We start from the raw sequence: 16596 nt of genomic DNA on the forward strand, positions 1-16596 counted from the left end.
AGATAAAAAAGCTTCTATTATATTTGCTTCTATCTTTGTTTTGGAGAATGCACATTGCTGCAGTTGTTTTATAAACAAAAAACTTTCTGGCGGAGCCGATGGGATTCCTGTCCATATCAGAGAATCATAAGATTTTACAGCAAATGAGTCATCTGTTTCACTGTTTGAGTGAAGGATTAACTTAAATAGACCCACAGCCTACTCTTTCCCAATAGTCCTGTAAGCATTTCATAAAAATATAAGAAACAGGAACACGAAATGGCTATTCAGTCATATAAACCTTCTATATCACTCAGTGAGATTGTGGCTGATCTTTTAGATTCATAGAGTAATAGAGATGTACAGCACAGAAACAGACCCTTCAGTCCAACCCATCCATGATGACCAGATATCCCAATTCAATCTAGTCCCACCTGTCAGCACCCGGCCCATATCCCTCCAAAACCTTCCTATTCATATACCCATCCAGATGCCTTTTAAATGGTGCAATTGTACCAGTCTCCACCACTTCCTCTGCCAGCTCATTCCATACACTTACCACCCTCTGCATGAACAAGTCGCCCTTTAGGTCTCTTTTATATCTTTTCCCTCTCACCCTAAACCTATTTCCTCTAGTTCTGGACTCCCCACCCCAGGGAAAATAGTTTGTCTATTTACCCTTTCCATGCCTGTCATGATTTTATAAACCTCTTATAAGGTCACCCCTCAGCCACTTTTAGCTCAATTCCACTTTCCCATATTATCCTGTATCCCTGGAATCTCTTGATGTCCAAAGATTAATCAATACATTTTCTTGAAGATATTCAGTAGCTGTGAGCACAACCCAGTGGGTTTGAGAATTACTGTGAATCTCCACACACATTAATGAAACCAGTGAACCTGGTCTCAGTTTGAAAAGGCCAAGCCCTTGCTCTGAGCCTGTTGTTATAGACTCTGCAGACAGGGGAAGCATGGATCCTCACACCTGCCATCCTCACAGGTAGCTCTTGCATTTTCTTTCAATAGTTAGTGGAGTAACAGAAAGCATAAGGGACTGTCAAAGAATATAGATAGGAGCTTATAGATAGACTGGAGAATTGGGCAGAAAAGTGGCAGATGGATTTCAATCCAGACAAATGTGAGGTGATACATTTAGGCTAGACTAATTCTATAGCAAATTATACAATGAACGGAAGAGCCTTGGTAAAAGTTGATGGGCAGAGAGATCTAGGAGTGCAGGTCCATTGTACCCTGAAGGCTGCTGCACAGGTGGATAGAGCGGTCAAAAAGGCATATAATATGCTTGCCTTCATTGGACGGGATGTTGAGTATAAGAGCTGGCAGGTCATGTTAAAATTGTACAGGATGTTGGTTCAGCCGCATTCGGAATACTGTGTGCAGAGCTGGTCGCCACATCACCAAAAGGATGTGGACACTTTGGAGAGGGTGCAGAGAAGGTTTCTGAGGATGCTGCCTGGTATGGAAGGTGCTAGTTATGAAGAGAGGTTGAGTAGGTTAGGTTTATTTTCATTAGAAAAAAGGAAATGGGGGGGGGGAGGGAACCTGATTGAGGTTTACAAAATCATGAAGAGTATAGGCAGGGTGGATAGAGACAAGCTTTTTTCCAGGGTGAAGGATTTCCATGAAGATAGGTCACGCATTCAAGGTGAGAGGTGGAAAGTTTAAGTGGGATACATGTGGCAAGTACTTCACACAGAGGGTGGAGGGCTTCTGGAAGGCGTTGATAGCAGAGGTGGTAGAGGCAGGCATGGTAGATTCATTTAAGATGTGTCTGGACAGATGCATGAGTAGGTGGGGAGCAGAGGGATACAGATGCTTAGGAATTGACCAACAGGTTCATTCAGTACATTTGGATCAGCTCAGGCTTGGAGGGCCGAAGGGCCTGTTCCTGGGCTGTAAATTTTCTTTGTTCTTCTTTGTTCTTAGTTATTGTTGAATCTGCTTCTCTAAGCCAAATTCTTTCCAGATCACAACAGCTGGCTGTATATAAAAAGTCTCCCCCTCTTCTTTTACCAGTTACAGTCATAGAGCCATAGAAATGTACAGCATGGAAACAGACCCTTTGGACCAACTAGTCCATGCCAACCAAATATTCCAACCTAATCTAGTCCCACTAGGCAGCACTTGGCCCATATCCCTCTAAAGGCAAAATCCCCTCATTCCTATTGAAGGGCTTTTGCCCAATATGTCGATTCTCCTGCTCCGCGGATGCTGCCTGACCTGCTGTGCTTTTCCAGCACCACACACACTCGACCCCCATATCCCTCTAAACCCTTCTTATTCATATTCCTATGCAGATGCCTTTTAAATGTTGCAATTGTACCAGCCTCTACCGCTTCCTCCACCAGCTGATTCCGTACGCACCACCCTCTGCATGAAAAATTGCCCCTTAGGTCCCTTTTATATCTTTCCCCTCTCATCCTAAACTGATGCCCTTTAATTCTGGACTCCCCCACCTCAGGGCAAAAACTTTGTCTATTTATCCTATCCATGCCCCTCATGATTTTATAAACCTCTATAAGGTCACCCCTCAGCCTCCTATACTCCAGGGAAAACAGCCCCAGCCTGTTCAGCCTCTCCCTAGAGCACAAATCCTCCAGCCCTAGCAACATCCTTGTAAATCTTTTCAGAACCTTTCTTCTAAGACCATAAGAAATAGGCTCAAGCCTGCTCTACCATTCAATAGGAACATGGCTGATCCCATATTCATCATGTCCATATTCATGCCCTTTCCCTGTAACCCTTGACTACCTGAATGATCAAGAACATAACCATCTCAGTGTTAAATACACACAAGGACTCTGCCCCCACTGCTCTCTGTGACAAGGTGTTCCAAAGACTCACAAAGTTGAGCGAAGAAATTCTTCCTCAAAAATGTTAAAATTCTAAGTTGAAATAAGGCCAATTTTAAAAGTATTAAACAGGAACTTTCAACAGTTGATTGGGGGGAGGTTATTGGCCGATAAAGGGATGAATGGGAAGTGGGAGGTGTTTAAAAATGAGATAATGAAAGTTCAGAGACACTACCTTCCTGTTATTGCAAAGTACAAGGCTGGTAGGTGTAGGAATGCTGGATGACTAGAGAAGTTGAGGCTCTGATCAAGAAAAAGGAGGCATATGTCAGCTATAGATAGCTTGGATCGGGTGAATCCCTAGAGGTGTACAAAGGCAGTAGGAATACACTCAAGGGAAATCAGGTGGGCAAAATGTTGACATGAGATAGCTGTGGCAAATAGAGTTAAGGAGTATCCAAAGAGATTCATAAGAACACTAAGGACAAAACAGTAATTAGAGAGAGAATGGCACTCCTTAAAGATTAATGTGGCCAATTATGTATGAAACTGCAGGAGAGGGGTGAGATACTAAACGAATGTTTTGTGTCAGTATTTACATGGAGAAGGACGTGGAAGTTAGGGAACTTGAGGAAATAAGTAGCCACGTCTCGAAAAGAGTTCATATCACAGAAAAGGAGGTTGTGGAGGTCTTAAAACATATAAAGGTAGATACATCCCTGGGACCTGATCAGGTATTTCCCAGAACTTTATGGGAAGCTAGGGAAGATATTGCTGGGCCCCTTGCTGAGACATCTGTGTCATTAATAACCAGGGTGAGGTGCCAGAAGACTGGAAGTTGGGTAACATGGTGACATTATTTAAGAAAGGCTGTAAGGAGAAGCCTGGGAACTATAGACCGGTGAGTGTAACATCAGTGGTTGGGAAGGTGTTGGAGGGGATCCTGAGTGACAGAATTTACATGCATTTGGAAAGGCAAGTATGGATTAGGGAAAGTCAATATGGCTTTGTGCATCGGAAATAGTGTCTACACGGTTCTATATGGTACACTGATTAGTAATGTTTAATCCAGGGGAACCTGGCCAATTGAATACAAAATTGGTTTGAAGGTAGGAGACAGAAGGTGGTGTTTGAGGTTGCTTTGCAGACTGTAGGCCTGTGACCAAGAGTGCTGGGCCCACTGCTTTTAGTCATTTATTTAAATGATTTTGATGTGAATATAGGAGGGTGAATATAGGTAAGTTTCTAGATGCCACCAAAATAGGTGGTGTGTGGTCAGTGGAGAAAATATCTCAGAGTAGAATGGGACCTTGATCAGATGGGTCAATGGGCCAAGGAGTTGCTGAAGTTTGATTTAGACAAATGTAAGGTGCTGCATTTTGGTAAGGGAAATCGGGGTAGGGCTTATACACTTAATGGTAGGGTCCTGACAAGTACTGCTGAACAAAGAGTTCATAGTTCCTTGAAAGTGGAGTCGCAGGTAGACAGGGTGGGAAAGAAGGGTCAGTGCACTGAGTATGGGATTTGGAAGGTCATGTTGCAGCTGTACAGAACATTGGTGAGGCCACTTTTGGAATACTGTGTGCAATTCTGGTCTCCCTACTATATGAAAAATGTTGTTCGACTTGAAAAGGTTCAGAAAATATTTACAAAGATGTTGCTGGGACTGGAGGGTTTGAGCTGTAGGGAAAGGCTGAATAGATTGGGGCATTTTTCAATGGAGCATTGGAGACTGAGGGATGACTTTTTAGGGGTTTATAAAATCATGATGGGCATGGATAGATTGAATAGCCCAGGTGTTCGTTCCCAGGCAGAGGAGTCTGAAACTAGAGGGCACAGGTTTAAGATGAGAAGGGAAACATGTAAAAGGGAGCTGGGGGAACTTTTCCCACGCAGAAGGTTGTGTGTTTATGGAATGAGCTGCCAGAGGAAGTGGTAGAGACTGATACAATGAGAGCATTTAAAAGGCATCTGGGTGGGTATATGAATGGGAAGTGTTTAGAGGGATATGGGCCAAGTGCTGGCAAGTGGGACTAGGTCAGATTGGGATGTCGAGTTGGACCGAAAGGTCAGTTTCTATGATGTGTGACTATCTCAGTTTAAACTGGCACCCCCCTCTGGTCCTAGACCCTCCCATGAGGGGGATCATCCTCCCAGTATTTACCCGTAAAGGCCTTTCAGAAACATATATTTCTCTTTGCTCTCTTAAAAAACCCCCCCAGAACATTGAATGTAACCGAAAGCTAACAGTGTGTGCTTTAGATTGTGAGTGCTCAGTGAAACTGCACTTGCATTACAGCGAGGCTGAGAAATGAATACAATTTCCCTCCCATACACATAGACACACACAGACAAAATGCAACTGAACAAATTCCACACCAGTCCGGAGAACTTCCTGATCAGAGCTACCTGCTGTTTTAAACGTTGCTGAACTAACGTCCACTCGGTGTGACTCTGCTGCTTCTCACCTTGCACTGTGAACTCAGTGGAAACATGCTTCAGCAATGCAAGCAAGAGAACTATCAGGCGCAAACCCATCTTGAATGGCTGGCTGTCTTTCACATTACTGAACTCTATAAAGCTGCCAGTGATGATGAGTGTCACATGGGAAGAATGCCCGGACAACCCCCAGGGGTTCACACTTGTCCATTCTCAGCCCTCACACTGTTAACACTTTGGCCCCTCACACCCTCCCGGCTGTTGATTTCCGAAGCTGTGACCATTCGGCGCCGGTTTGAAAGCGTCACAAACCAATTCTGGAACATCCCTGCCTGATATCCACAACTGCACCATGGGACTGCTCTGCATGGATCTCCCACCCTTGGCTGCTAGAACTCTCTCCAGGTGGGAGCTGTACCTGTCACCAGATCCCCCCTGGGTGCGAATTTACAGGTGACTTAGAAACGACAGAAAACTCGCACCCTGTGAGATAACCTGACCAAGGAAAGCTCATGTGCTTGGTATTTCATTGGGAATCAGTATAATTTCAGCTTTCAAAGGACGATAGCACAGCAGGATGTGACCCTAAATAGATCTTCAAATTCTAATCCAAACGCTGTTTTAAATCCAGTTCCAAAGTGAACGTTTCCCACTTGGTCCAAAATGGAAGAAGACACAATCAGTTCAGTTCCTCAACATCCAATCGAGAGAACCCAGGGAATGGGACACAGCGCAGGGAACCAAAGAGAACAGCCAGAAACGGAAGAGCATTGATCAGAGGGATATACTGTTAGGCTGGGAGAGTCTATACAGGAGGGGATTTGTGTGGAAGTTCGATCCAATCCAATGTTCTGTGTGTGTGTAAACTTTAGAGTCAGGGGATTCCTTGAGGTTCAATTATACAGAAGGTTCCGAATATTTTGGTATTCGCTCTGCCATGCAGAAGAAACTGAATGTTAATGGGGCTGTGGTTGATATACAGCAGTTTTGAGTGTGGTTAGTGACACTGCAACTACGTATTCCGATGTGCATACCGGAGGTTGTGTTGGTGTACATTAAGCTCCTCCCACTCACTTTGCTTCTCCAAAGTCAACCCAATCACAGAAACCACTCATTTTTTAAAAAAAGTATTTAATATTATGGAAAATATTCAGTTAGATCATTTCTAGTCAAAATTAAAAATCACATGACGCCAGGTTAGAGTCCAACAGGTTTATTTGGAAGCACTAGCTTTCGGAGTGCTGCTCCTTCCAGGTAACTAGTAGGGCAGGATCAAAGGACACAGAGTTTATAGCAAAAGATCATAGTGTCATACAATTGATACGATATATTGAACAAATCTAGATTGCTGTTAAATCTTTCATCTTTTAGAATGGGTTGCAGGTTTCGATTCATTAATATGTAAATCCCAGAACTTCTTTCAAGTCACATTCTTGTGAAAACTTAAAGTTCTATTAAACAAAGGTGACTTCTCAGCTCAGACAATGCATCAAAGATATGAGGTTAGAGTCTGTCTGTGTTCCAATCTTGAGTCAGACTGATTCTATTTCCAAAGTAGGACTCTACAAAATGTCTTACCTTTAAAAAACCACCAAACCTTAAATAGACCACTGTCACAGCAAACTGCCCAGCTTTCAGGACAGCATTGACTACAACACCACACAACCACTGCAAGACTCATCAGAGTGTTGACATGAATACCACCATTGCACATGTACGCGGCGGGTACTCATGTGATTGGCCAATGTTGTCTATCTCATATACTGCAGGCAAGGATGACCTGAGGCATGGTACATTGGTGAGACCGAGCAGAGGCTACAACAACAGATGAATGGACACCCAGGAACAATCACCAGACAGGGATGTTCCCTCCCAGTTGGGGAACGCTGCAGTGGTCTGGGACATTTGGCCTCAGATCTTTGGGTGACCATCCTCCAAGGTCACAGAACAACACAGAGTGGGCGAGCAGAGGCTGATAGCCAAGTTTGGCACCCGTGAGAATGGCCTCAATTGGACATTGGGTTCATGTTACATGACAGGTGACCCCATTTCACTATATACTCTCACACACACACACTCATACATACACATTCCCTCTTACATATTCACACATCCACACAGACCCTCTCTTATACATATGCTCTCTCTCAGACACACAGACACCCCCAAACTCATACACACACATTCACTCTATAAATTGCATACACATGAAGACACACTCTCACATGGACATACACACTGTTGAACTTGAGTGATCCTGAGAATTTCCAGACCTGAGTTCCCTCCTTTTCAATGGAGCTGTTTCGATGCTCCTGCAGGATTGGTACTGAGTCATCCAAATGTCACCCAGCTGGAACTGGCTAAAGATGTGCCATTTCAAAGGCATCACAAACACACCACTATGTAACAATATGAAACATGTGGTGCAACCAAACATGAAGATACCACTAAAAGTGGCTCAGCAAAAGATAAAGGAGACACTGACTAATCCTGAATGCTATCAATGTCTATAAGTCAGTCAATTGCAACTGGGCATTGTGTGTGTGTGTGTGTGTGTGTGTGTGTGTGTGTCTGAGAGAAAGACTGGCATCTGAGTGGGAGCTTTGTTTTGGTCCTTCTTAGAGATGATCATCAGCACCAAGAGAGTGCCTTTTCCTTCCCTCCTTGCAGGGCAAAGGATGGGTGCAATGGAGGAGGGGGACAAGGAGGGGAGTAGCTGTTGGGGGGAGGGATGGTGTGGGGTGGGGACAGACTTTCCCGTAATGTCCGCACCCACACATTTCATTTATGAATTGCCCCAGCTGCTGGTTGCTGTGCAACATAACTCCGCCCTCATTTCTGTTCCTGCTGGGGCTCTCATTGAAAAGCAGTTGTCCCAAGTCACTGCAGGACATTACGCTGCCACCACCTGACTGCCAGCAGGAGGCCACTCAGCCCATTGCCTGAGATACAAGAGATTACAACAGGTGCACCCACACAACAGGGAAAGGCTTCAAAATGAAAAATCACATTGAATTTTGAAAGTCAAAAATTCTTATTGCAATGTTTAGACTTGTACCATTTTGCTAAATTGTCCTGTCATGTATATTATTAATGGAAGTTCCATGCTGAGAATTAATCTAAACTTCATGAACCATTCCACAATGTATCATTATTATTGCATGTGGATAATATATTTTAACTTCACCAGGGGGGGGCGTTTTTCTGCCTTGGTGAGGCAGATACAACAATCTCCCTCCGGCCAGTTCATTTGTGTGTGTTGCCTACACTCGTTCCATTGTGCCTTGCTCAGATATTAATACGATCATGGAGGGTTCTTTACAGAGGTGCACAGTTCACAACCAATCATGAGGACTGAATTCTTACCCTGAGAAAATGACCAGAATGATAACAGAGTTCCCCTTCCGTAAGACTGGATTATGGAAGTTCTTTCTTCGATGTTAATAGACTGAAGGCAAATGTTGATTTGTTGGCACCTTGTGGCAAATTGCATTGCACAGGAACAGGCTGCATGATCCAAGTGGGGTTTACCTTGAAGTAGGTTGTCACAACCTGGGGGAAGGTGATGGTGGTATTATTGACCCAGGTAATGCTCTGGGGATTTGAGTTCAAATCCCAACATAACAGGTGATAAAATTTGAATTCAATTTTTTTAAAAATCTGGAATTAAGTGTCCTAATGATGACCATGTGCCAATTGTCAGAAAAACCCATCGCCTTCACCTACGCCCTTTAGGGAAAGGAACTGCCACCTTTACTGGGTCTGGCCTACATGTGACTCAAACCCTCTGGGCAATTAGGGATAGGCAATAAATGCTGCTATAGCCAGTAATGTCCTCATCCCATGAATAGAGAAAAAAATTCAATACTCTGTGAAAAAAAGCATGAAATACAAAATAACAGATATTGTGTCACCCAATTATTGGCTGATTTTGCAACTGGATCAGTTTGTTGGTACCATAAACAGTTTTATTGCTTCTGCATCTGACAACTGCAGATCTTTATTTATGTGTGGTGATATTTCAGAGTGAGGTTAAGGATCTGTAGGCACTTCATAAGGAGAGGTTTGCCGATAGCTCCTTCCTGAAGATGCGGAGGTTTTCTGCTTTTACAAGAACTGTCCATCAACCTCAGACAGTGGACAAGCAGGAAAGAAACAAAGATGCAACAAAACAAGCCCTTAAGCAGGTGCGTTAATGGTAATAACTTTTCTCAATCATATTGTTTTAATCTTTATCCAACAGTCTGACGTAGGATCAATCTTTTCATGGTTCCCAATTTCCGCTGTTTTGACATACAAGATTAAACCATGGAAAATGAATTTTTACACATGGCAAGTGTATGTCTGGGTGCAAAATTAAAGGTGTGAAAATGTTTGTTAATCTCATCCCTGCAAATAAAGAAGCTACAGTATTTAGGAGTTACATTTCTTTTTGAAGTTCATCACGTCACTGCAAGACAAATCCTCTGAATCAGCAAGTTGTTCACCTTAACACGCTGGTCAAATATAGAGTGGGGCGAGAGAAGAAAGGATCAGCTAAAATGAGAATATTAGAGGTGAGGAAGGAGTAGGCCAGCAATGAGTTCCACCGGATTGACACCTATGCATTGGGCCTGCTGCTGTGGCTGTTAGAAATGAGACCACATCCTGTTCAAATCCTGTGGGAATTTAACCTAATGAGCTTTTGGGATTAGTGGGGGGGGGAAACAGGGACGTGGTGCTCGTAAATCAGAGTGCAGCTTTTCAAAATACAAGTTGGGGGTTCCTCTTATGGCATGGTGGTAGCATCTCTACCCCTAGTGCAGGAGGCTCAGCTTCATGATCCATCTGTTCCAGAGGTATGTTGTAATATCTCTGAGCAGGTTGATGAGAAAAATACGTTCAATTAAAAAAGAAATCAAAAGCCAAGTTTTGCTTGAATATTGCTGTGTTTTAAGTTGCTCAGTTCGTATCAATATACAAACAAGGAACAGGACGAGACCATCCAGCTCTTCAAGGTTGCTCTGACATTCAGTAGGATCACAGCTGATCTGATTGTCACTTCCAATACATATTCCTACATCCCCCCAATAGCCTCCCACCAGAGTCAAGAATCAAACCGGATCTATCTTAAATACTCAAAGATACAGTTTCATGGATTCTTTGTCATCTCAGTTTTAAGCAGGTGATTCCTTGTCATAATGAAATCCTTAGGCAAATGTGAGATCTGCAGATGCTGGATATTAGAGTCAAGAGGGTGTTGCTGGAAAAGCACAGCACGTCAGGCAACATCCGAGGAGCAGGAAAATCGACGTTTCAAATCCTTGCCTGGTCTGGTTTACGTGTGATGCCAGATTCACAGTTAGTTCACAGTGGCAGTGAGTTTGGGGCAGTGAGTGAGAGATGGTGCCAGAACATGGTGACATCAATGTTGGTGGGCCCGACACAGGACCCGAGGGGGTGGCGGCAAGATGGCGGTGATGGCAGCATGGCCTCTGCAGTCAGCGGAGAAGGCTGTCTAGTAGGAGTTGGGACATTGGGTTTCAGCTGTGACGATGCAGTAGGCCCAAATCTGTACTCTGGTGGATCAACAAGAGCGCCGGTGAATCAGCGACGGCATGGTGGTGTGGTGTGGTGTTCTTTACATCGGAGCGATGGCAGGGATGGTGAACCTGGAGCAGGACACCTGGAATGGTCCGTGATACGGGAGCATTGGTGGGCACGGAGCTTGTTGTGGAGATCCCCACCTTCCTGACCCTGATGTTGAGCAGAGCACAGGAAGGGAGGAAGCCTGCTGTACCTGAATATCTTCTGCAACTCAAAATGGTGTCGGTGCATGGTGACTACACTTTTCACTGTATTTATTTGTTGAATACAAATGACAATAAATCCCACTTAGAATCATATGGAATGAATAACTATTTTGCTAACAGTATACGCTACAAAGACAACCTCAAAGTCTGTTTCTCCATTTTAACAAAGGATTTGCAAATGCCTGACCTATGAAGGTGATCCTAGACTGGTCTGTAATTGTAAAGATCTGACATACAACCATTTCCTGTGCTTACAAACAGCTGCTTTATATTGTCCTGCATTGTATACAAATTGAATTGTGAATGCACTCCAGAATAGAACTCTGTTCACAACCTGGGGACTGTCTGTATTACCTTCACGTCTCTTGCATTGACTTTCAGAAGCTTTTGGACACTGTCCATAATACCATTCCCTGTTTCTTACAATACCCCATTGTGAGAGAAATGTATTCACTGAGAAGGAAAGTGTTGAATGTTGTAACAATGCCAATCAGATACTTATTCCCACTGTTGGCAGGCCAGGGAAGTTGTGAGGTTGAGAGTCAGGGTCAGAGGCTCACAGAAGGGTCAGTAATGGAGGACATTCAGTCCATTGTATCTGTACCAGCACTTCATATGAGCAAGTAAAACTCCTGCTTTTCCCCCTTCCACATTATTTTCATCCAAATAATCACCTTACAAATAGTTATTAGAAATAGTTATCTTAGTCTTTTTGTTGCTGTCAGGTATCAGGGGGAAATACCCATTTTTCTTTTCTCCTCCTTAAATTGTTAAAGTGTTTGTTGACGGTTACAGCCTCTCAAAAAGCTATTTGAGAAACTGAAATAAAAACAAAAAGAGCTGGAGCAACTCAGCAGTTCTGGCATCATCAGTGGAGAGAGAAACAGTTAATGTTTCAGGACATTTGTGTTTCATCAGTGGTTAAAGTCACAGAGTTAACATCACAGGTTGTTTCATCAGAACCTGTGATGTTAACTCTGTGACTTTAACCACTGATGTTGCCTGAACTGCAGAGTATTGCTGGCTCCTTGTCTCTCCTGTTGCCAGCATGTGCAGTATTTACTTTTCTGGTGATATAGCTGATTGCTGGTGTTAGGACTATAGGATAATGGGGACATAATGGGCACCGTTTGAGCAACTGTGATGGATTGGGGTCTTATTTTACTCATCAAACATAGAACATCGAACATTACAGTGCAGTGCAGGCCATTCGGCCCTTGACATTGCTCCACCTGTGGGGCCAATTTGAAGCCCATCTATCCTACACTATTCCATTTTCATCCATATGTTTATCCGATGACTATTTAAATGCCCTTAAAGTTGGCGAGTCTACTACTGTTGCAGGCACTGTGTTCCACGCCCCTACTATTCTCTGAACAAAGGCTCTACAAATTGTCTTTGTAGAGTTCTTGTGGCAGTGGTGTCATGACTCTGCCTTTGGGCCAGGAGTCATGGGTTCAAGTCCCATTTGCTCCAGAGGTGTGTAATAGCATCCCTGAACAGGTTAATTTGAAAGTACCTATCTTGTGTGTTTTCTCCATTGAGAAAAATAGCTGGACTAGGGTGTTACTGACCCTCTTTTGCCTGTATGATCATTAAGTGTCTAGAGACTCAGTGAGGCAGCTCACAGAAATGATGGGGAGTTCAGGGGCTTTTGACCTTTGGGTTAAAACAACCAGACAATTGACTTCACCCCATTTGCTTCTTGTGAAAAGAACTTGCCCCAATTTTAAGAAAAGGCCATTGAATTTCTGACCAGTAAGGATAGCTTGCCTGTGGACTTGATGGGGAGAGTATCAATGTGTGTTAGAGGAACGTGTTTGCACAGAACCAACTGAGAGATACAGAAGGAGGAAGGTTGGTGGAGTTAATTTTTTTGTAGCAAGACCAAATTGTTCTGCTGAATGACCCTTTCCCATTCCTAAAGACCCCCTTTCATTTTGGTTGTTTACACTAAGGGTAATGCCTTAATTGTGTTGAATCAAATTTCATAAATCGTTGATGAAGTACTGTTAGATATTGCACTGATGATGATTTCATATCACATATTCTGTACATTAAACTTGAACAATAACCTTTGTGTTTGTTCTTAGCTAATAAAAGCAGATTGATTGAGTTAAAAGAATTCCTTTTTTTTGCTTTTTATCACTTAGAATGGCACCAAAACCATGGGAACAGTAACTAATACTAAAAACACAGCAACTGGTAAGACTGTAAGAATGTTTCTGTTGAAGTGATACTGCTGACAATAGAATGCATATGTAAAATGTGTCTGGGGAAATATCTCATCAGCTCATGTCCCATCTGCAGTAAATGCAGCCGAGATCCTCCAGAGAGAGAGAGGGGGCTCCTGAGAATCACCAGAGTTCACTGACAAGGTGCAAGCCATATGTTATTTGACAGAAAAATGCCAGAGAGTGGGGAATAGTTAGAGATGTAGTCATCTCAAGATGCAGATTAGAATATATCTAATTGGGGTGGCACAGTGGCACAGTGGTTAGCACTGCTGCCTAACAGCGTGAGTTGTTTGACTCCAACCTCAAGCAGCTGTCTGTGTGGAGTTTGCACATTTTCCCCGTGTCTGCGTGGGTTTCCTCTGGGTGCATCAGATTCCTCCCACAGTCCAAAGATATGCAGGTTGGGGTGGATTGGCCATGTTAAATTGTCCCATCATGTTCACAGATATATAGGTTAGGTGCATTAGTCAGGGGAAATGTATAGTAATAGGGTAGGGGTGGGTGGGATACTCTTCTGAGGATCGGTGTGGACTTGTTGGGCCGAAGGGCCTGTTTCCATACTGTAGGAATTCTATGAAATATCTTCTAAGAGAGGAAATGGGATTGTGTGATGTACTGGTCAAATAAATTGGACATTGACTTTACAATGGATCAAGCCAGACCACTGGGGGATCTACTGTTGCCTATTGCAATTCATTCATTTGACACAGGAAGTTTCAGAGTAAAAACATTTGTTTTTATCTTTGCCCTACCTGTTTGCCAATTTTGAATCTGTGATCCCTGGTTGTTGAGTCACTCACCAGAATGATTAGATTTCATCTTAAAGATTCTCTTGAAATCTTCCAGTGTTTTGAAAACCTTTGTAAGGTCATCCCCGAAACGCCTCTGATGAAAGGAGAGCCGTATGAACTGAATCATGAACCCCTGATCAGTTCCTAGAAATACTCCACTGTATCCCACCTCAAGTCTTGACAGCTTTTCTGAATTGATTCCAGTTATGAATCATTCCTACAATTTAGAAACTAGAAGCAGCTGTTGTGTCCCCCAGGACCGAGAATTACTGCCATGGAATGATGTGGACTGTAGTGACAGACTGCTGACATTCTGTGAGGTGAAGAGGTTTCACTCAGTTTTGGCAAAAAGTGCAAAGTCAAAACTAGAAATGTTGCCTTTGCATTTTTTTCAAAACAAAGAAAGTTTACAGCCCAGGAACAGGCCCTTCGGCCCTCCAAGCCTGAGCCAATAATGGAAGAGTGAACATTATCTGGAGTCCAATCGAGGGAATACTGTGGAATAATTCAACCTGGCAATGTTTCATTTTCCAGAGGCACTGACCAATCCTCACTGCTTCTTTGAATTTTGTTTCTTCTTCTGTCTTCCCAACCAAACCTGAAGGTCGGTGTAAAGTTGGGACTTCAGTGTCTCACCCAGGACAACAAAGTTGCAGTGAGCAAATAGAACCCAATGCTGACAGTGAGGCCGTTCCTTGGCATGTTGCCATGATCAATGAAAAGGTACAAAAAATACTTGTCAAAATTAGCAGAGAGTTGATTCTTTTGTGCCAAGATTCATCTGGAGTTGGGAAGAATTGGTTATGGTGTTTACAGTTTCTTTAGGAATGCACAGGTGATTTTGGTAAAGAGCTAATGAGTAAAGGGTCAATGTGAAATTCCGATCGCATTAGCTCCACCTCAATTGTAATAAAAACAGAAAGTGCAGAAGAAACTGTGGAGAAAGCAAAATACAATTAATGTTTTGAGTCTAATATGGCTGTTCTTTGGAGCTCAGATTACGGCACATTGAATCTATAAACAGGAAGTTTATTTTAATGTTATATGATGTGATTTTTATATGAATGCAGCATTCTAGCTCTTTTCATTTCTATGAGGTGTTTGTCCTCACCTGAATAAAAATGAGGATGTAATGAAGGGTCTTTTTAGGCTAAAACTTGAAGCTAACAGCAAACGTAATGATTTTATGATGATGGTAAAACAATGTTAAATCCAGTGAGACAGAGAGCAAGGAACTGATACACTTAGAGAACGATACACAGTGGAGGGAATTTTAACATGGATGCATACTTGAGGACAGTTAGAAGCCAAACTGGAATGACATCCCATCATGGAAGGAAAGCAATGTCTGAGTAATCTTGAAGCAGGAGAAAGGACAGGTATCCACAGTGCTCCCAGGAGGTGAGTTTTCACTGTAAGTGTGTTCACAAACTGGTAATCTAAGGTTTAATCTGCTTTCACGTTTTATAGAGGGCAACCCGAGATCTTGTCTGATAGTCAGGCTGTCCTTATGGTGGGGGGGGCGTGTCAAGCTGGGGAATTAAACTTCCCGAGTTTCCTCTCTGAAGCTCTGCTGGTCTGCCCCTAATATCCTGAGCAAGTGTCACTCTTCATCCTCGGTCAGATGCTTTGAAATGTTTAAAGTAAACTTTGTTCGTGGCCTATGAGGGAAATCCATAGGAGGGAACATGGCAAGAGGGGAGCGAGTGGAAAGAGTGAAAAAGCAGGGGGGTGGAGAATGGGGTGGGGTGGAGAGAGTGATGGATATGGAGGGATGGTGAGTAGGGTCTGGGGTAAACTGGGTGGCAGGGGGTGTAATGAAAGCAGAGGATAGCACGAGAGGTGGGCTGGATATATGGTCAGAGGCAAGTTTCCTCCATAAACCCCCACCTGACCTGAAATTGTGGCTCAACTCTCCCCACAATCTACCACCAACATTCTTATGAAAAGGAGTGGAGAAAACTCAAGGAGAGGTTAGGGAAGGGGAAGTGAAAGAGGACAACGTTTGGTAAAGAAAGCAGCACGAGACAAAGAGAGAACTTTGCATATTCTCAGCCTATTGTGTACAAGGCAAGATCAGGCCCACTGTTACTTGTTACATTTGTTACTTGGCATATTTGTAAGATTTCATCGCTGTGAGAAGCTGCTGTCTCTAAAATACACGGTCCTCTAGCAATGTAAAGTGGCCAATCAAATGCTCCATACAGTTAACTGAATTTACACTGTGGCCGAGATATCCCAGGAAGGGTAAGGGGACAATTGTGGAGCTGTACCAAGAGTGGGGAGGGGTTTGAGTGTCTGTAAGGGGAAGTAATTGGGTGTCTGTTGGTTGTGACTGGGACAATCAGTTAAATAGTTATTTAGGAGTTAGGGTAGCTATTAAGCAAGGACAGTCATAACCCATCGAAAGTCTCTGACTCGAACTCCTGAGGTGGAGGTGTCTCCTGCAGGTTCCTGACTCCAGGTGATTGGTCATCAGAAGCTATACCTTCCAGAAGATTTCCTGTGGGGTCTGGTGCAGTGAGTCTCTTCCTGTTGGAAACTT

General features: G+C 43.4%; 1 long non-coding RNA gene across 1 annotated transcript; it reads left to right on the forward strand.

Annotated features, from left to right (window-relative positions):
- The first annotated feature begins 9385 nt into the window (after window positions 1–9385).
- Window positions 9386–14723, forward strand: LOC132833776 (uncharacterized). The gene is made up of 3 exons (XR_009647107.1): window positions 9386–9418; window positions 13177–13228; window positions 14656–14723. It is a non-coding gene; the product is annotated as an uncharacterized LOC132833776 (long non-coding RNA).
- Window positions 14724–16596: the final 1873 nt, after the last annotated feature.

The sequence above is a fragment of the Hemiscyllium ocellatum genome, chromosome 37, assembly GCF_020745735.1.
Source record: "Hemiscyllium ocellatum isolate sHemOce1 chromosome 37, sHemOce1.pat.X.cur, whole genome shotgun sequence".
Lineage (NCBI taxonomy): Eukaryota > Metazoa > Chordata > Chondrichthyes > Orectolobiformes > Hemiscylliidae > Hemiscyllium > Hemiscyllium ocellatum.